The sequence below is a fragment of the Cryptomeria japonica genome, chromosome 4 (assembly GCF_030272615.1).
Source record: "Cryptomeria japonica chromosome 4, Sugi_1.0, whole genome shotgun sequence".
Lineage (NCBI taxonomy): Eukaryota > Viridiplantae > Streptophyta > Pinopsida > Cupressales > Cupressaceae > Cryptomeria > Cryptomeria japonica.
Window position 1 is genome coordinate 253,311,799 of NC_081408.1, and position 12,446 is coordinate 253,324,244.

The window sequence follows — 12,446 nt, forward strand, 5'->3', positions numbered from 1 at the left end:
ACCATTCTGTCCTCTACATTCTCAAACTGATAACGGATGATACATGCTCATTATGATAACATAGCATATTCATTATGATAACTTAGAATTGAATCACCTGTATTTTTGTGAAGAGTCACGAACTGTTGATAAATGGCAGTTTTGTTGCAAAAGGTATCTAAGTTTGATTGGTGAATGGGTTTCTATTTATAACTGGATTGTCATCTGAAACATTAAGCAACAACAAAGTTTTAATATACATTGGTTAAGAACAGTTATACCTGTTGAAAGTTAGCAGTTTTTACTGGTTGTTAATTGGTTCTAACTGTCTTGGACAGTTAGTCATTTGTTTAGAAACAGTTTTTCATTTTCCATTTGTGACAAAAGCTTTGTATCTTGTTCAAGAAATGCATCGAATGAGATGAGTAATATAAGGGATAAGCTTGATTTATTATTTTCAAAGGTTGTTAATTGTTAAAACTAATCTCTACCTGTCGTGGTCAGTTATGGTCAGTTGAAGACAACTGTAAACTGTTTATAACAGCTACTTCTTCTATTTATATGAGTGCAGATTGTTAAAAGAGTTAATATTGATAATGCTGACAAGACTGTAAAAGCGCGTGAAGGTAATTTGACATAATGGTCTTCTGAAGAAACATCAGTAATGAACAAAAGGAGATTTTGAGAGTACGTGTTTCAAGAGTGCTGTAATTGAACAATATTCAATGAAAAGATAAAAGGATGTAAGTGAGCAATCATGATCAGTTGTTTTTTTCTATAGTGAGATATCATGATGTTCTTGGCTTGAGTTTGTGTATATAGGAAACTTGAAGGAGACTATCGATTCTCAGACTTTAACACTTTGTTTGCAGATTGTCAAGTGTAAAGTTATTTACTGATATCTGAAGATAACAACATTTAGTTTGTGATAATTTGTTTATACATATCTAATATTGTTAACTGTAATACTTAGGATTTGAGAATAGTAATAAGTTATTTGATTTTTAACATCCTGTGGTTGGTGCCTCATGGATGTTGGGTTGGTACTCAGGTTGTTAAGTGGGGAGTTTGAAAGAGTTGGTGCTCTAATAAGTAATTTGGTGATTCTTTGGGGTTGGTGCCTGTTGTGATGTATTCACACATCGCCCCATTGCAAATGGGGACCCCTACCTTTCTGCTTTCTAGGGTTAGTTTAGTTTGCTTGGTTGCCTGGTGTTGACGATTGGTCTTTGCATTGAAGGGTCTCCAGGGGGCTCATTAGGGTAGCGGGTTCTGCTTGAGTCAGGTGGATCTCCTCAAGAGGTCAGGTCAATTGAGTGATTAGGGGTTATTTAGATCACTCCTAGGGTGTTTTTTGTGTACTATCTGATTGCACTTCAAGTTGCTAAATCAAACCTTGGTTGGATGCATAATGTCCTCCTAGGTCCCATCCCTTACATCAAGGACAGAGCGAATTCGCCTTAAAGAAGTCCAGAATGTCATCTTGATCCTCAAATGTCCTGAAATTTGGCTAAGTTTGCAATGTCATCCTGATCCTGAAATTTGACTGTCTGGAAAATTGAAGAATCCTCCAAAAACTAGATTTTTGTAATATCCCACTAATTTTTTTTTGTTTTTTCAGGCCAATAGCAATTCATCCACAACAATTACCCGTTAAGGTTAGAGTAATAAGCAAAACAACTAAAGGAAACCCTTCCACCTTTTGTTCACCGAGAGCCCAGACTGGGAGGGTGAGAGCATATGGTGTTCCGGGGATCGTCAGCATCAATAAACAAACTGAACATTACAACTGCATGGGCGGCAAGCCATCCCCTTCTGCTTATCCAGCAGGATAGAAACTAAACTTCTTGGCGGTGAACCGACCAAGGGAAAGATTACAAGAAATAGAAGTTCAATCACTCTACCGCGTATTTCAGCGGGAGGACATTACATTAACAATCACTCTACCGCATATTTCAGCGGGAGGACCAAAACATTGAACTTTATCACTCGACCACTTATTCAGCGGGAGGACATTACATTAAAACATCACTCTACCGCATATTTCAGCGGGAGGACTATTTATCAAAGAAAATTGAATTACAAAACTGAGAAGGCGGCAAGCCAGCCTCTTCCACTTATGCAGTGGGAATTACAAATAAAAGCAGATAGAATGGGATGCTCAGTACTACTGAAACAATCCTTACAATATGGAGATGAGATGAGAAGATTAACTGCAGATTTCTACACAATACTGTAATTTTCTGTTACACTGCTTTGCAGGCTGAAAGGACAGTTCCAGCAGCCCATGAAAACATGAAAATACTGATAACTCACTCAATTTTTACCCGAATTGATTCAAATCAAGCCCAATCCCACCATACATCCAATACAATGACAACCAATCACAGCCACACCCCAAACAACCCTTTTTTTATTTTGCACGCATCCCAATGCAACCTAAAAAACCCACGCCTATACTAGGAATTTCGATTTTGCATAATTAAATCAATACTCAAACAAATGTGCCAAAAACTTACAAACTTATTTGCCAGTGCTGGGAAGGAAGATAGGAATAATACCCATAACTATCAGACGCTCCAGCAGAGAGATGTGAGCAAAAATGTGTTTCAGCCACAGGCAAAACCAGCAAGTCCAGAATCGTTGCAACACCAAGATGTCTATGGCAAAGCTCTGAAAACGATAGAAGAATACAAGGCACAGCTAGGTACTGTATTTCAAGTACGAAACCGAGTAGCACTAGGGAGACGCACTCCGAAGCCTCAAGTTCTGTCGCCAATCCGGCAGCATAACATTACAGATTTTCAAGATGGTGCAAATGGGAACCCAAGCTTCATTTTTATAACTTCATTCTTCAAATCCAAATGACATCCCTCCAAATTCCACGCTTGCATTTGAATTTCATTCCACTTTCATGTGGACCCAAGAGTCGCGCCCAATTCCCTAAGTCAAAAGTCACGCCCAAGAGAGGGGAGGACCCACGTTGGACACTTAGGCACAAAATGGCGATGTAAAGTGAAATAATATCCCTTTTTAAAAAACATTTCACATCCCATAAAATAATTGAATTTCGCCCAACTTAGGATTAAACAGGCATTAATCCCAAATTTAATAAACCAGCAGCCAATAAATAGATTAATTAAATATTAACCTTAGGAAAGGAAATAATATTTAATTATGTTGCAAATATCTCCCGCACTGATTATTATCACCTCCAAGATGAAACTGAACCTAGACGACCACAAACTGCTGCAGAATTCAAACCCCTGACTACTGCCAAAAATAGAAATGTGCCACCCAGCCACTTACTAAAAATAGTAAGTCAAGAATTAATGCTTAGAAAAATATGATCATCGTGTCCAGAGGTAAAGCAAGGAGTGTTCGGTCGAACAATGGCACCAGAACGGTCATCCCCTGACTTACTAAAAATAGTAAGTCCTCGTTTCATCGATGCTAGACCCTGATTACTCATTCCACCTAGCCTACGGGTCTCAGGAATAGGCTAATGGACCTCTGAAAGAACATCAGTGAGAAGGGGACATTACAATTTTGCATTGTAACTCCTGGAGGTCCGAAACCACTCTCAAACATCCTGACAATATATATGGAATATAACTTAAAGTTTAAGAATTTCCTTATATCTTTCTTCTTTCTTATACTTAAATGTTATATTCCATATATGAATCCTGATGGAGAGACTAAGATGTCAAATTTCGTTCCCGACCCTTCCAAAGGGTCCAAAGTGAATTTCAATTTTGCTCTTGACCCTTCCAGAGGGTCCAGAGTGAATTTCCTAATATCTCCCTTCTTGGTCTTAATTTGCCTCATAAACGTTGTCCTTATGGCGTAGTGAAGAGAGTATAGATGTGTGAAACGAAGAAATATGATGGAAAGTGAAGGATTTAAGCATAATTGCAAATTTAGCTCCTGACCCTTCCAAAGGGTCCAAAGTGAAATTTTTTCAAGTTCATGACTCTTCCAAAGGGTCCAGAGCGAAATTCTAAAACCTCCTTTTTTCTCCCAATTTTGTGTCAAGACAAACGCTGATGGAGGTGAATTGAACTTGAAGATACCCCTAGGCATGCATTTGAATGAGTTGTGATCACAAAAAGTGAAGGTTTTGAGCTAAAACTTGAATTTCGCTCCTGATCCTTCCAAAGGGTCCAGATCGAAATTCTCTATAGGTCCTGTCCTTGGCCATGGTCTAGAGCGAAATCCTCTTTTCAGGCCTTCCTGGGGGTCAAATAATTGTTGTCTTCATGGGAAAGGGATCCAAAGGTGAGAGTCAAGGGAAAACAAAGTAAGAAGGACAGAGCTAAGTGAGGGAAAACAAGCAAAGTATGAATTTCGCTCTAACCCTTCCAAAGGGTCCAGAGCGAAATTCTCAAAAACATATAATTTGCTCATGTATGAGTTCAAGATATGGATTCCTAGGCCTTGGTGGAGAGAAGACTAATATATTTTTGCCTTAAGATGCAATTTGGAGCAAGGAAGTGGTGGATTGAGTCGTAATCATGAAAATCGCTCCTGACCCTTCCAGAGGGTCTAGAGCGAAATCCTTTGAAATCCCTATTTTTCACCTTGTTTGAGCTGGGCAAAGGGCTAGTTGTGAGATCATGATGGGAGGAGGTTTGAAGGTTCAGTCTAAGATTGTGAAATGTTGAAAATGAGGTCTAATTGAGCAAAATAGCAAAAATCGCTCCTGACCCTTCTAGAGGGTCCAAAGCGAAATTCCTATAGGGCATGTCCCTAGAGAGGATCCTAAGTGAATTCTATTTTGATGCCTTCTTGTTAATGATTTAAGGTAAGAAATGCTATGTTAGGATAAATATATCATGTGTACTTAATCATCTTTTGGTGTGTTTTGCAGATTGAGGAGGATCAGGCCAAGATAAGGGCGACCTATTCCAGTCCCATCATCATCAAGGACACTTCAAATGTATGGAGGAGGACTTCAAGTGTTCGAGAAAAGCATTGAGAGATCTCAAGTGTTCAAGGAGTTTGTTGACGTGTCTTAAATCCCTGAACCTGCGACTTCATCCGGCCAACGCAGAATAGAATGTACTCACTGAGTATCCTATCCTCTCTTGAGATAAGGAAATCCCTAATGCTGTTTTTCGTTTGATCAAAGGGGACGACCTCAAGGTTTTGATTGTCAGGTCTTGACGGCGGGATTGCTCAGTGGTTTGATGTGTTTGCTGGAAACACAAAGGGGACTTACGGTGATATGGATAATTGCTGGATGAGTTCCCTAAAACTTTGACAGTCTCGTTATCTATTGGTTTCAGTTGCATGATACTATGTCAGCAGGATTGCGGATTCTTCTTAGTAAAAAAGGGAAAAAAGGAGGGATAGGGAAAGAGAGGTACAACAAGTCTAAATTATTTAACTAAGATAGCAGATTAAGAAAAGTGACAGACACCTCCAAATAACTAGATTAAACATTACCAGCCATTTAAGCACAATATTTGTATGAATCTAGTGCGATCTTCAAGGGAAAAATGAGTTTTCATGCTATTAAACACAACATCAGAACTTTAACATTCATTCAGTGAGTATTCAATAACCGAACTAAGCATATGAAAGGTTCAGATTAACCATGCAGAAGGAAAAACAATCAGTCAGTCCCTAATGGTATGAACAACGAGGGTTCTATCAGATGTTTATTTAGAAAATGCTATGAAAATGAAAGAAACATAACTAAATAATTCAAATTAGTGAAGGAGACCATGCACTCACAAGGAAACTTGAAACAGTCTTAACTTTGCATGAAATCCTGTAAATTTTGCTAGACCTTCAGCAACAATCCACGAACTTACAAAATGAGGGAAAACCAGTCCCTTTAAATAGGCTTAAAAAATAGATGAATGACCAAGATCTAATCTAAACAAGTGGCCCAGATTCATCCTTTCAAAAAGGTACCCATACCCATAAATGGAGGGTAAATATCAGCAGCTACCCCAAAGGGAGCATAAGATGGTAATATTGGAGGTGACAAGGCAATTGTCCACATATGATAGGATTCAAAAGAAGAAATGCGAGGCCGGGATAAGATGGTAATAGAACTATGATTATTAGTTGCTTGAATGATAAATTAGTTGGTAAGGTTAGTAGATTGAAAGAAGCCAAAGAGATCTAGAACAAAGAAGTCAATCATATGAAGGAGAACCAAAGATAAACTAGAACCCCTAATCTCCTTTGTGCGCAGGGTCTGTTTGCTGCATTTGCTTCATGCGAGGCCAAAATAGTGCAGATTGAAGACATAGCAATGTCTTGTGAAATGTGCGGAGGGTGATGCTAGAACAAGAGAAAAACCATACATTAAGAGAAGATTGCAGACTATCTCCTTAGGGTTGATGACATAGTGAATGCAATCAAAGGTCTTGGAGAAGACATTAAAGACTCTGTGGTTGTTCATAAGGTTTTGAGGTCTTTACCCTCAAAGTATAATGCTAAAATTTTTGCAATTGAAGAAACTAGAGATCTGAGAAAAATCACAGTTGATGACTTACATGGCATTCTAAAGCATATGAAATGAGAATGATTGAGAAGATGATTCTAAGAGAGGCTGGTTTTAAAGTAACCAAGAAAGCAAAGGAAGAAAGTTCTAAGTCAAAGAGTGATATGGACGAAGAACTTGCAAACCTTGTAAAGAAACTTAAAAAAGGTTTTGGCAAGTACAAAGGGAAGCTACCCTTCAAATTCTTCAATTGTGGGAAAGTTGGGCACTTTGCTGCTAAGTGTCCCTATGCCAAAAGTGACAGAGATGATGAAGATGGTTTTAAGAAGAAGAACAAAGGCCAGTCTTCTTAGAAACAACTAAAATTCTCAAAGAAGAAGAAAAGTTTGTGCATTAAAGAAGAAAGTTCAATTTAATAAGATAGTGAAGAATCTGATGCTGAATGTTGTGAGACTTTGTTCATGGTGGTTGGACCTTTCACTGTAGATCAAAGTGATGAAGAATTGCATGATGTTGAGGAGAGTGAAATAAATCTTTAGGGAGAACTATTATGTGCCTTAAGAAGAATTCTGAAGATTGAAGAAGGAGAGCTCTTAGTAAAAGATGTCAAAATTGAAGGAAAGTGAAGCCTTAAAGAAGGAACTTGAAGAAGGAAACCAGATGATTATTAATTTAAAGATTGAAATTGAAGAAGGGAAAAGAGGAGAAAAGGTATTCACTTTTGAACTCTTGTTAAAATTTGAAAATTGTTTAAAGTTAGAGAGTACTCTAAAAACACACACTGTTTGGTATGTAGAGGGATTGAAGCATAACTTCTCAAGTGTCAGTTAAATGTGTGATAATGGGTACTTTGTTATTTTTAATGCTCAAGGGTGTGAAGTTAGAAAGGTCAAATCAAGAAAACTAGTGGCTGTAGGGAAAAGGATTGAAAGTAATGTTTATGATCTTAGAGAGTTTAAAGGCAAAAAATGTTTGTTGGGTCAATTTGATGAAAGTTGGCTTTGGCAAGGGACCACCATCCAACACATGGTTCACATGAGTAATACTTTCTACCATGCACAACGTATAGTGTGAGGCATAAACGCCTCTGTTTCATGTGCACCAATCACAGGAAGAGGCTTTTTTGATAGGTTAGCGTAGGGACCACAAATCTTTTCAACTCTTTCTAATTGTACCGTGTGCGCAGTCTCCAATGCAAGGGGCTTCACCTCAGCTTGGGGCAACAGGACCAAGGCATGGGAATGCATCAGTAACAACTTCTTTGAACGATCTACGGGGTTTCGAACCTGAGACTGCCCTCTCAACAAGGCTTGCAACAACCATTGCACTGCAGGGACATCCCCGATACATGGTTATTATCATAACAAAGCATATTCATTATGACAAGTCAAGATTGAATCAACTGTATCTTTCGTGAAGAGTCACGAACTGTTGATAAATGGCAGATTTGTTGCAGAATGTATCTAAGTTTAATTGGTGAATGGGTTTCTATTTATAATTGGGTTGTCATTTGAAACATTAAGCAACAATAGAGTTTTAATAGACATTGGTTAAGAACAGTTATACTTGTTGACAATTAGCAGTTGTTAGTGGTTGTTATTTGGTTTGTAAATGTTCTGGGTAGTTAGTCATTTGTTTTGAAATAATTTTTCTTTTTCTACTGGTGACAAAAATCTTTGTATCTTGTTCAAGAAATGCATCGAAGGAGGTAGTAATATAAGAAATTAGCTTGATTTATTATTTTCAAAGGTTGTTAACTTTTAAAACTAATCTCCACCTGTCCTGATCAGTTATGGTCAGTTGAAGACAACTGTCAGCTGTTTTTAACAGCTACTTCCTTTATTTATATGAGTGCATATTGTTAAAAGAGTTAATATTGATAATGCTTATAAGACTGTGAGAGTACGTGAAGTTAATCGGACTCTTAAGTATAATGGTCCCTTGAAGAAACATTAGTAATGAACAAAAGGAGATGTTGAGAGTACGTTTTCAAGTGTTGTAAGTGAACAATATTCAATGAAAAGATAAAAGGCTATAAGTGAGCAATCTGCAATAGAAAGACAACTGCTGTAAGTGCAAATAACTTGAGGGATAAATCAGATCAGTTTTCTTTTCTACAAGAAGATTTCATGATATTCTTTGCTTGAGTTTGTGTATACAGGAAAATTGAAGGAGACTATCAATTCTCAAACTTTAACACTTTGTTTGCAGATTGTCAAGTGTAAAGTTGTTTACAGATATCTGAACATAACAACATTCAGTTTGTGATAATTTGTTTTACATATCTAATACTGTTGATTGTAATACTTTAGATCTGAGAATAGTAATAAGTTATTTGATTTGTAACATCCTATGGTTGGTTCCTCAAGGATGCTGGGTTGGTACTCAGGTTGTTAAGTGTGGAGTTTGAAAGAGTTAGTGATTCAATAAGGAATTTGGTGATTCCTTGGGGTTGGTGCCATAAAACTTTGTAAACACTTCAACTATGAGGCTGGATTAGGATAGTAGATCCTAGCAGCATTTCTCACCGTGGGTTTTCCCATCCTAGGTATCCACGTATCTTTTGTCCATTGGCTTCATTGTGTGGTTGCATCTCTCTCTGATTTCATTTTCAATTCCTTTCAGTTTTTAGATTGAAGTTTGATAAAGTTCATCTAAACTTTAAATTGGTTAAGGATTAGAAGTTTATATCTTCTATTCATTCATCCCATCAGTAGAAGAATTGTGTTCTACACAGATGATAGAATTATTTATACTTTAGGGTTAATGAATGAAATCTAGATGCTTCTTGTAGATGAGTGCCATTCTTTACCATTAAGACCAAAGCTTAAATTTTGTGCTGTATGTTTCTTTGTTGATGCAGTGTTTAACCCATAATGGGATCTCTTTATGATGTATTAATGTTTATTCCTAGGTGTCCATGTCCATGCTTTCTGTTGTTGCATTTTGTTGTAGTTGACAATGTTTGGATTGCTTAGTTGAATGGGGAGTTGATTAGTGAATCTTAATAGTGAAGCTAACAAGTAACAAGAATAGTGTTGATGTGTTTTTTATGCACCTTGAACACATAATAAAATACCAAGGTATTCTATCCTCTCTTGAACAAAGACCTCTCAAATGCTAGGCTTTTTGATCAAATGAGATGACTCCAAGGTTCATACTATTAGATTTTGCCTTTAAATTGTGGATAGACTCAATGATATATGATGTGATATTGCTGGAATCACAAGGGGAGTTACGTTGCACATGAATGTTGCTGGAACATTAAGACTTAACTTGGAAAACAAATAGCAAATGGAATTAAGGGTTAAGAAAGCTAATCTAATCCTGAGAATGTAGGAACTAATTGTTGATTAGGTCTGACCAAATCAAGCTTTGTTTCGCCATCGAGGAGCAACTACACAAAACTGATGCAATCTCCTAAGGATAAACGAATGATTTTGATATCACCAATGCACATCAACCACCCAAACAATGAGCATGAAGTAATAGAAGTTAAGCTTTCACACAAGTTCAATCGACTACAAATTGCAATTTGCAATCAACAAATTACAAGTATTATGAACATTAGGTACACCATTCATCAACAATGATATTTTCCATTCATCAACAATGATATCTTGCATTCATCTAACCAACTTTAAAGCAAATGAGAAGTGGAGACCATGTAACAAGTTGAAATAGCCAACCAAATTCACCATAACTTCAATGAAGAAAGTATGTTTATTACAAAAAGTCTTGGCAACAATCTCCATTTCTCCTACTCTAACTTCTACTCTATTTACTAACTACTAACTATCCACTATTGTCTATTGATCCACTATTAACCTTTACAAATGAGAGAGTCGAGTCTTATAGAGAGCTCTCTTTACATTTCGGTGGCTCAGATTGATTCACAATCAATGATCGAGATTACAATCAGAAAATTACAATGATTTGAAGATGTGTATTACATTTGATGTGAACCAATGGAAAATGAGATTAGGTATCTCAAACTTTGTGTCTTTATAGGATCCATCAAGTTCATTGTATCAGACACTTCGACTTGGGGTCCTTTGATTGGATGAATGATGATTGAGATGCCACCTTAGCTTGCCTTGTTCCATTGAATCTTTCACCTTGGCATACTAACAATGATTCTTGGATTTTTAGAGGAAATTCAAGATTGTAAAATATCCTTTATTCTTTTTACTATCTTCCTCCAAGACTTGACATGTTGATCCTCATTCGCATTTGTGATGTTGTCTTATTTGACTTGTCCCTTGAATTGATCTTTAAGTTGAATTTTTTTTGCCTTGGTGAAGTCCTCTTTTGCACTTGGTTCCTCATCTTGCATATATTGAATTTCTTCATTATTGTGCTTCACTTGCAATCAGACCTACAAAAGAAATAAAATTTGAATTAAAACACTTATGAATTAAAGAAACAATAATTAATCCCTTAAAATTAATCATATACTTAAGTATTTCGCTAAGGTCTAGGCCTAATTTCAACCCCACATGCTTCACATTATGTCTTTATGCTTTGAAAAGGATGAAACTTAGCTTTAATCTTCCCCACGTTTTGTGCTTTAGATCTTGACCTTTAGTTCAATCTTTATGCTTTCACACTTTTTACCTTTAGGTCCACACATTTTAATTCATCTCTCAATATGGGTTGCTCCATTTGGTGGCAATCTCTCTTATACATTTGACATTTGGTCCTCTTGCTTCACATGTTTCAGTTTGATCCCCCTTATCTCCATGTTGCATTTAGGTCAAGGCTTAAATTAGGATCTACTCACCTTGATTTAGGGCTTCCTTCCACACGTTTAAACTTAATACAAGCCTCCCACACGATACACTTTTTAGGTCCATATGTTTCATGATTGATTTGCATATTGTGATTTAGGTACGCATGTTTGATGCTTAGTTCCATCCGCCACCTTTAGGTCTTCTTCACACATTACATTTTAGGACCTCTCTTCACACACCTTAATTTAGGTCTGCACATTCAGCTTTAGGTCCACACGTTTGATTTGGGTCAGGACCTTATCTTAACGCTTCATTGTATTTCCTTCTTCACACGTTTTGTGAGTACTTATTTTAATTCGACTAGGACCTATCTTGTATCTTGCCACATGTTTAAAATTTAGATAAGGACCTATTCCCTTACACCTTTCACTTCAGTCCACATTCACACATTTCAGCTTGTTGTATGATATTTTGCACTTAAGTCTCATTCATAGGGTGGAAAATCGCACAAATTTGTCCCTACTTAGTTCGTATACCATGATAAAAAGTTGCAATGCATAAGGATAAATTCCATTTCAAATTCTGATTGATCATTGGTGGATATCTGATATGAGATTCGTTTAGTATAGGGACTAAATAGTCCTTATGAAATTCATTCAACCTTTGCAATCTTATTTCCAAGTGGAAAATTGATGTGTATAGGGACAAATCAGTCCTTATGGAAATTTGTTTTACTTTAGCAAGTTTTACCTTCAAGTGGAAATTCAATATGTATAGGGACAGATCAGGCCCTACTTTTTGCTCAATGCTTGCTAGGTACTTTGTCTAGTGGAGATTCGATAGGATAGGGACAAATTTTGTCCCTATTTTTTGTTACCTTGTCGTTATGAATTTCTCTGAGTTTAGTCTACATGATGAAGAGGGTGGAAAATCGATGTGCATGGGGACCTTTTGATTCATGCCTTTCCTTGATTTGCCCCTATGAATTTTTTACTTAGTCTTTTCAATGCCTTGAAGAGTGGAAATTCGACCTCCATAGGGACAAATTGATCCCTATTTTTGTCCTTAATTTTGATGTAACCCCCCTTAGGTAAGTTGATTTTTAGGCTTGGAGTGGAGAATCGAATCTCATAGGGATAAAATGATCCCTATCTTGCTTAGTGGAGATTCGACTTCCATAGGACTAAATGGATTTTTAACATCAATTTCTTCAATGCAAACCCTCAGGAGTGGAAAATCGATCTCCATAGGGACAAATTATTTTTCATCACATA

General features: G+C 36.9%; 1 protein-coding gene across 1 annotated transcript in view; it reads left to right on the top strand.

The window, feature by feature from the left end:
* Nucleotides 1–12,446, top strand: part of LOC131065547 (aldehyde dehydrogenase 22A1) — a 148,603-nt gene that overhangs the window by 81,194 nt on the left and 54,963 nt on the right. The gene's annotated exons all lie outside the window — the stretch shown is intronic.